General features: G+C 43.8%; 1 pseudogene; it reads right to left on the reverse strand.

Annotated features, from left to right (window-relative positions):
- Positions 1-8,806: 8,806 nt before the first annotated feature.
- LOC111745931 lies at positions 8,807-8,925 on the reverse strand (annotated as a pseudogene).
- Between the last annotated feature and the right edge of the window lie 230 nt (positions 8,926-9,155).

Raw genomic sequence — 9,155 nt, forward strand, 5'->3', positions numbered from 1 at the left:
AAAGTGATATTTAGATGGAAGACAGATATGTAGTAGGTTAGGAAGAAAATAAATGATGTATTTGGAGACCTCCCTTAATCTTTTCATAGGGCATCAAGGAGGATGACTCTATGTCATAAATCATGAAGGAGGGCTGTACTCACTGCAATATCCCTGGTGCCCAGAACACTGCCTGGGACAGAGCAGGTGCTCTGTAAATGAATGAATGCTATGAGGTTCATAGTCATCCCCTTAGCTTTTCTGGCTGATCATAAACAGTGAGAAAGGAAAACGAAATATTTCTGGTAAAGCATCCAAGGCATTAGCACTTAATCATTGTACCAATTGTTTCCATTTCTATTGCTGTGTAACAAACCACCCCAAACTCAGTGGCTGGAAACAACATTGATTAGTTATTTCTCAAGATTCTCTGGAAGGTCTCTCATGGGCTGCATTCAGCTGAGCGCTCAACTGGAGCTGGAGCATGCGTGGTGGCTTCTCATCCTTCAGGGTTTCTCACTACATGTCCTCACATCATACAGTACTTTCCAGCCTAGCAGTTGACTTCTAAGAGAAAACGCTTCTACTTATATCATGCTTGCTCACATCCCATTGGCAAAACAAATTCCATGGCAAAGCCCAGGATCAGTGTGGGAGGGGACCACACAAGGATTTCAATATGAAGACATCTGGTTCATTGAGGCCAGTTGGCCTCGTCAGTCTTCGTAAGCAGCACGTAATAATGAATCTACATGTGTAAAGCCATTAGAGACGTGCCTGGCACTTAGTTTGTACTACTTAAGTATTAGTAATGCCTAATTATTATTAATAGCTAATTATAGCTTATTACTATAATTATTTTAAGCTCCTCACTGCAATTGCCTTTATTGCATTGACTATGAAGTAAGAATCCCCATGCTAGGAAAGCTCTGGAGTATCCTTCAAACTCTGGGCATGTTAACCCTCTGTGTTGCTGATATCATACGATTGCATTTGAGTAGCTGAGTTGGAAGCAAAATATGAAATCGAATCCTTCTTTCTCCTCTTCCCCTACTCATTTATTTTTTCTTTCTTTCTTTCTTTCTTTCTTTCTTTCTTTCTTTCTTTCTTTCTTTCTTTCTTTCTTTCTTTCTTTCTTTCTTTTCTCTTTCTCTTTTCTTTTTAATTTCTCTAAATCTATGCTTTTTGCTTATTCCTAAAAGTGATGCTGGAAACTAAAGGAAGATTACTAAATTCTATAAGAATCCATTCACTCGACAAGCATTTTTTCTAAGTCTTTGTTATGACGATTTCTTTCCCTTTACCAGGGATACACTTGGAGATGGACATGGGACCCAGTTCTGGAAAACGAGAAGCAAAGGAGGTCTATTGGATAACTTCTATTAGCCTATCTACCCTGATGAAATTAAAAAGATATGCAAGGAGAATCCTTGTTTCTCTTCCTGCTTTCAGACGCAGTTGTCTGAAGACATGATACTTAGAGATGCCTTTCATGCCTCTCTTATTGCCATGAGAAGAATATGCTCTGACTGGCCCTCTAGTTCCTGAGGAAAAGAGACACATGAAACAGAACAACTCAGCAAACCTACACACCTTCAGGTTGAAACAGAGTTGCTCAGCCAGATCCAGACGCAATCTACCTGCCATAGCCCAAAGCAAAGCTGCTTAGCTGACCACAGATGTGTTAGGGAAAAAAATGTGGTTTAAACTGCTGAGTTTTGAGATAGTTGTTATGCAGCATAATGTAACAACTAAACAATACAGCATTGTATTCCCCAGTCTGCTATTGACTTGCAGAATCTGAGGTCTCAGCCCAGGGCCATCCTGATATAGAAAAGAACAGAGTAAGAAAGTTCTTGAGAGAAGTGCCCTTGGTGTTTAGGAACTTAGGAAAACATAGACACTGCTGCCTGCTTCTCTCCTGGTTTCTGAAGACAAGAGACTTGCTGTAGCAGCCTACACAGGAAAGGTTAAGAAGGGACCAAGGAGTCGTAGGATTGGCACAAGGAAATTGAAATACTGGATCGATCTATTCTAATTACTAAAAGCAACCAGAAAGCTATGGATTTGCCAATAGGATGTGAGATAGTGGATTTGACAGAGCTTGGCTGAAGACAGTGACTAGAAAATACGTAAAACTGTGTATGGTTTATACCCCAGTTCCAAGTTTTCAGTAATTCTGCTCCACTTAGTATTTCTCTCTGCCTAAAAAATTCGGTGTCGTTTTCAAAACGAAAATTTCATTGCGCACTCTTTCACCTGGGCCATTGATAAAGTGTCAGCACCGTTATCAATATGGCTCTTTTTCTCTCTCTTTTTATGTTTTTCTTTCCTTGCTTTGTGCCAATATATTGTTTATATACCTGGCTTTGCAGGAGAAATCTTTCAAATGGTATTTGAATATATTCATAAATTAAACCTTGTTTTCAAGGTTATAGAAATTTTCAAGAAATATTAACGATTTAGTCGAGTGTGATCAACACTGTTACTGCCAAAATTAAAATTAGTAATGGCAGAGTGACTCCCATTTCCTGAGCACTTTCTGTGTGTGTTTCATCCAATCCTCATATCAGTTGATTAGGTGGATATTATTATGCCACGTTCTTCCAATAATAATAAAGCAACATCTGTTTGGCACTACCTCTGCATCAGGCATTGAAGTGAACTCTTTACATACATTGCCTCGGTGCCTTCTGTCAGCTGAATGACTGTTTCCCCATTTGTTAGATGAGAAAGCCGAAGATCCAGTAGGTGAAGGAACTTTCCCACATCGCACAGTCAAGAGACAGTGCTAGGATTTGAACCCCGGTCCACCTGATTCTAAACCCGTACTCATTCTGCTTCATCATTGCCTCCCAGAAGCATAAACCATGTTGCCATCCCTGCTACTCTGACCATTTGGCCCAAATTAGTCTGCTCATCTACTCCAGAAATCTTCCTTGGCACCAAAAAGCTGAATATTCGAGTAGTTGAGATCCATGACTTTAGGGAAAAAGCAAATACAAAGGAAAAGTCTAATGACCTTTAGCTAATGTCTAACCAGCAGTTTTCTTTCCTAGCTCTGCCTCAGAGACCAGACTGTCACCAGCCCCAGGGGAGAGGGGACCACACCCTGCTGATGCTGGGGCCTTGACTGGGGAGCAGCCAGCAGGCATTAAGAAAAGAAACAAATATACACATTATTCTTTCATAATAATTCACAGTTTGCAAATCCCTTTAATATATTTTGAGTCTTGCATCCACTCTTTGAAATAAGTATCATTATGCCCAGTTTATTTGCCGATCTCATACTTCAAATTCAACTATCCTTTATTGAAGTCCTAGCATAGGCTAGCTTCTGGTACAGCACCTCATTTAGATCTCACATCATCCCTATGAATTTGAGATTATCATTCCCATTTTGAAGGAAAGGGAATTGAGGTTCTGAGCAATGAAGTGATCTATTCGTTACCACTCATAAAACCAGTGGTAGAGTCTAGACTTGAACCCAGGTTATAAAGCCTCAAACCTGTGCTCCGTCCATGGCACTAGGCTGCTACAATCTGTCTCCAGCCAGACTCTGACACTGTAGTCTGGCCTCTGCTGAACACTACCACTCTGATGGTTTGGGGTGTTCTAGCTCATCAATGCATATGGAAGTAAATGACTTGTCTCTTTAGTTGATAGGACTTCTGATCAAGAAGATGCTATATCTGAAGAATGGTACCCAAGGAGCCCCATGGACACCTGGACCTGATTAAATGACAGGATCCTGAGCCTCGAGCCTAAACCCAAAAACCAGAATGGGATGAGAGTGTGGGCTGGGGGTGGAGGAAGGGGATATTGATTGGGAGGTGCTGAGAATAGTTAGTATGTAAAACACATGTAAATAATTTGTGGCCAGAGGGCAGACTATCTCATGGCCATTTTAAAACATGATCCCAAAACTTGTTGATTTTCTTCCCGGTTACAGAGAAGTCTAGGTCCTCGCCCCTTTAAATCTGAACTCTGGGCCTGCTTGCTCAAGAGAATATGACAGAAATGGTGCTGTGCCTGTTTCAGATTCAGGACTTAATAAATTGACAGCTCTCACTTCCTGTCTCTTGGGACACTTGCTTTCACATCTAGCCACCATACTGTGAGGAAACCCAGGCCACACCGTGAAGAGGAGCTGACAGCAGCTTTGCTGGCCATGTGAGTGAGCCACTTTGGAAGAGGGTCCCCAGATGAGCCACCAGCCAATGCTGTCTGAAGTAAGGATGAGACGTTCCTGCTGGGCTCTGACCAAATTCCAGATTCCTGAGCAAAATAAATGATAACAGTTGTTGCAGTTTGGCATCACTCATTTGGGGGTGGTTAGTTACACAGCAATAAATGATTAGAAGAGAGGTGAACCTGACATCGGTGGAGCCTCTACTATACGACAAAGCCATCACATTGACAATTGTTTTGAATGCTTACAGCAATCCACTTAAACAGATGAGGAAACTGAGGCTGAGAAAAAATAAATGACTTGCTTGAAATCCTATACCTAGTACGTGGATCAGCATGGATTTGAATTCAATCTGGGTAAAGTCTCCAATTTCTTCCAGCCCACTAAACCACGGAGCAGTGAAATAGGGACAACTGCTCTCCAGCACCCTGACCACCCGTTAACCTTTTCCTAGCAAGAGCCTACATAGATTGTAAGGGTAAAACAAATATGCCAAGTAACTCTATTTTCAGGTTGCATGCTGCTTATTTAGAAATAATAAACACATCCAGTTTTGAATTCCAGGCACAGCTTCAAGGACTGGCCCCTAGGGTAGTAGGGGATCAGCTGAGTAACTTTCTGGCTATGTGACCTTGGACTCATCACTTAACTTCCTTGAGCCTCAGTTTCCTCTAAGAGAGTGACAGAAATGCCAAACTCACAGCATTTTTGTAAGGATCCAATGAAGACGTACGTATTAAGTAAATGACTTCACATAGTGACTGGCTCAAAATAAATATTTGATACATTGAGTTTCTCTTACATTGAGGGCTCAGAGTTAGAAGAGTTGTCTTCACTCATCCCTGCTGACCCCAAAGGGAGAGTTCCCTAAGGTCACAATGAAACAGATGCATCCCGCCCCTGCATGTCATTTATTGTAACCTCCTCAAAGATTTAGCCCCTTTTGCCTCCACTCCTACAGCCCCTCTGGACAAGAATGAAACTCGAGCCACAGCTAGTAAGCTTTGCTCACAAATTCCTCCTTCACGACTGACTGAGCCCTGATACTGGAAAGAAACATTTCCTCGAATCATGTAAATCCCCACTCATCTCCAAATTGGGTGCTGGATTGCCTCAGGGAAGTGATTTTACAAGCTCACTGACTTCAGCCAAGGTAGGCCCCCGTTGCTCTAGCGAGATAATCCAGCCGTGCCTGGCAACAAGACTGAGCAGGGGCTCTCTCTCATCTGACTACAGAAATGGTCCCCTGGCCTGAAGGGGAATAGCCTTCTCCCTCCAGAGGCAGAAAGAGAGAGGTCTTAAGCCACCTGCCCCCTGAAGCCCTCTCTAGACAGCATAGGTGGAAGTCAGTAGCTGGTTGCTCACATTCTCACTTAAACAAAGGATCTCAATCTCGTGTCTGGAATATGAAGTCAAGGTTGCCTGCGCTTTCTCTCCCAACCTCCTGGATTTGAGAGGCAGAGTAATGCTATGATGGACCGAGCCATCCTTGCGTCTCCATGCAAGAAAATGCTTTTGAGCCTGCTGTGCCTCTGGGGAGAACTGTTATCTTTTCTTGTACCGCTGCTTTTTAAAAAAAAAATTTATTTTCAAATCTAAACCTTGCAATAGATTATTCAGCCCATACCAACTGAGCTGAGTGAAGTACACAGCCAGACCTGCCTATTCTAAGATGCCGTGGCTGCCTCGTCATAGATGGCACAGTCCTCCATGTTGATTTGAAAGATTACTTTCCTCTCAAGTCACTGGGAGCCCAAAGTCCCCTTGCAAATATTAGAAAACAGGTCAGCAACTGCACCAACAATCACAATCATAACAATTGGTATCTGTTTTTGAGAGCTTAGTCTTCAAGGACTTACCAATCACTACGTCATGTATTTTTTACGTCAGCTTCGAAATGTAGATCTTAATGTCTGTATTTCCTAGATACAGAAATAGGTTCAATAATCAAGTAATTTGCCCAAGGTCACGTGGCCAAATTAGAATTTCAGTTTTGCCATCACTGACTATTGCTAAACTCTCTGGGGCAAGTTCTCCTCTGATGGCTGTCCACCTCCACACGAACACAGCTAAGCGACAGCGCTTGCCTTCCCCAGCCATGCTCAGCGGGAGTCCTCCAGGCTCTCTATTCATAGCTCACCTTCTCTACGTCCTGAGTCCATTCAGAGCAGCCCAGAGTCTCGCTCTGGCCCCACCAACAGATGGTGTCCAGCATTTGTCTTGCAGCCTCCAGCTCACTCTCTGCTGTGCTTGGGGACCAATGACCTCACCAAATTCTGACGCCTATTATTTTGGCCCAGGCTAAATTGCCTCTGCTCTCTGAGTCCTGCTCTCAGGGCTGGAATGCGTCAGCACAAGGATTCCTTACAGAGGACAGAGGCATCATAGAGACTCCCAGGGGCCTCAGTGAACCAGAAGCAAGAGGCTCGCAAATTATCCACAATCTCTTATGAAGAACAAATATGATACACAGTGTTTGGCTTGCCCACCATCTTCATCTAAAGGAAACTGCCCGGCCCCCACACACCACAGCCCCTGAGCCACCATGTTCAGCATGTGACTCTCTGATAGCCCCGATCGCACTAAGAATAGACGCCTAACCAAAGGCCAGCAAAACGTGGCCAAACGTGAAAAGGTCTGCCCAGAGAGAGGCAAGCTGGCCAATCAGATTTTCACTCTGAGGAGCCTGCAATGAGTCTGGTTGGATGCCCAGAGAAAGTCTATGAGGTTGGACAGAGACGCCGAATAAATTGATGTGAGGTACAGACAGAATTATGACAATGTGGAAACCCGAGTGACCAGAAGCTCTGAAAAAGACCAAAGATGTATGAAGAAGCCAACTGCTGGTAGAAAGAGAAGCAGAGAGAAGCCAGTACTTGGATATAGCTCAGCTGTGCTAGTGACAACAGTAGAATAAAGACCCAGAAAGCCCTTCGGCTGAGGTTTCCGGAGATGTCCTGGATCCAGGCGCCTTAACTGGGAGGCCTGGCCACACTCTGGTTCCTGCTCTTAGCTTTCTAGGCCCTCCCTTGCTCCATCATTGCCAAGGGCATCTTTATAGCATTACCCTACCCTCCTCCTTCCTCTTCTCGTGCTGTCATGAAACTCTTTTTTCATTACAACTAAAAGAATGCTGCTAACACTCTCATCTCCACACACCTGTATTTGTGCAGGGTAATTGGCTTATTTGTATTTTATAGACTCTGAACTTAATAGTTGCTATACTTTATCTGTGGACATTTAGTAAACAAGGGCTACATGTATGGCCTGCCAATAACCAAGTGGAGAGGTTATGATGCTATGCAGTTTTCTTAGTCTTATCTTTGGTTCCAGCATATGCCTTTGTTCCCATGTTTTGTTTTGTTTTGTTTCCATGTTTGACATTGGCGATTTCATGTTATATACCCTTATAAGTTTCTTTCTAAAATAAAGTATAAATAAATGTTCGCAAAGATTCCTGGTGGAAAACAGAATTCACTTCAGGTAGTTCAAAAGGAGAGATTTTAACAACGGAGCCTCTCACAAAGGTATGGGCAGGGTTGAGGGAAATGACAAGTGGTGGTGAGATGTCCAAAGGATTAGCAAGAGTAAGAAGCCATTATCACCCAGACCACTGGGGGAATGAGGGGAGGAAATGTTATGACTAGAGCCCAATGGGTATGGGGCCATGAAGAGGGTCATGGGAGCCATAGTGATGGAAGGACACAGGTAGTGGCAGAGGCACTGCTTCAAAGCGAGGAGAGAGCCTGGGTTGAAATGCCATGACCTCCTTCCCATCTCACCTTGAGACTTCCTGCTGGTGCTTTGCAAGCCAAACCAGGGAGCAAGGAAGTCGAGGTGGTGCAGTCTGTGCAGGTCAGCCTCCCAGGGCACAGAGCAAGTGAGGTGGAAGACGGGTGGAGAGAGGAATGGAGAATAAGCAGCAGTGACGAGCACATGGTCTTAGACTTGAGCCTGGTCACAAACAGGGATCAGACCAGGAGGAATAGGAGTGAATAGAGGTGAGTGTTCAGGATCGATTCTGTAAGTGGAGAGCTGATATTGGGCTCACTATGTGGCTTGAAGGCTGTCCTCGTGGCATACAAGGCTTTCCCTCTGGGATTATCAGTTTTCTTTCAGTTCTGGAGTGCTGACCTGACACCTAGAGTCCTGGCAATCTGCAAGATGCCTGCAATCTGCCCTCTTTCCAAGCCCTACATCTCGCACTTCCAAGTTTCCCAGGTACTCGCTGAGGCTGTCAACCTTATATCAGCTCCTATAGTTTTGCTTTCCACACAGTCAAGGGAAGGGTTCTAAGTAGTCGTTGCAGCTGATGGGAAGCTTGGGGGTTATGCGTTCTCATTCCCACTCTCCACTGCTTTGTCCCCTGTCCTTGAGAAAGCACTTCTCAGCTTCATTAAGTGCCAGGATCTCTGGAGAACACACTCCCTACACAAATAGCCTGCCTGTTTCAGAGCTAAGAAATTCATGAGAGAAATTCCACACCCAGGTGGGCCCACTGTCATCCACTCCTCATTCCTGCCACGGCTTCAAATTCTCAGGAATCCAAGCCCATAGACTCAGAGTTCGTGAAAATGTAGAACCAGATTCAGTTCAAATGTATTTGTTGCTATCTTTATTTTATTTTATTTTTTGTGCCTGCAGCACCTGGTATTCCTAGGTGGTCTCCCATCCAAGTACTAACCAGGCCCAACCCTGCTTAGCTTCTGAGATGAGACGAGATCAGGCACATTAAGGGTGGCATGGCCATAGACTTATTTTTTGCTATCTTTAGAGAAACAAGAGAACTAACAAAAGAAGAAAGCAAATATTTATTGACTATCCATGATGTACTAGGTACTCATGTATATAATTTCATCTTCATATTCATTCTGAGATGGGTATTTTAGAAACTGAAGATCAGAGAGGTTAAGTAATCGACTCAAAGTCTCACTTTTACTACCTGTCAGAGGCAAGATTCGGGCTGTCTCTCTAGAGCCAGAGA

Source organism: Pteropus vampyrus, unplaced genomic scaffold (assembly GCF_000151845.1).
Source record: "Pteropus vampyrus isolate Shadow unplaced genomic scaffold, Pvam_2.0 Scaffold170, whole genome shotgun sequence".
NCBI classification, from domain to species: domain Eukaryota; kingdom Metazoa; phylum Chordata; class Mammalia; order Chiroptera; family Pteropodidae; genus Pteropus; species Pteropus vampyrus.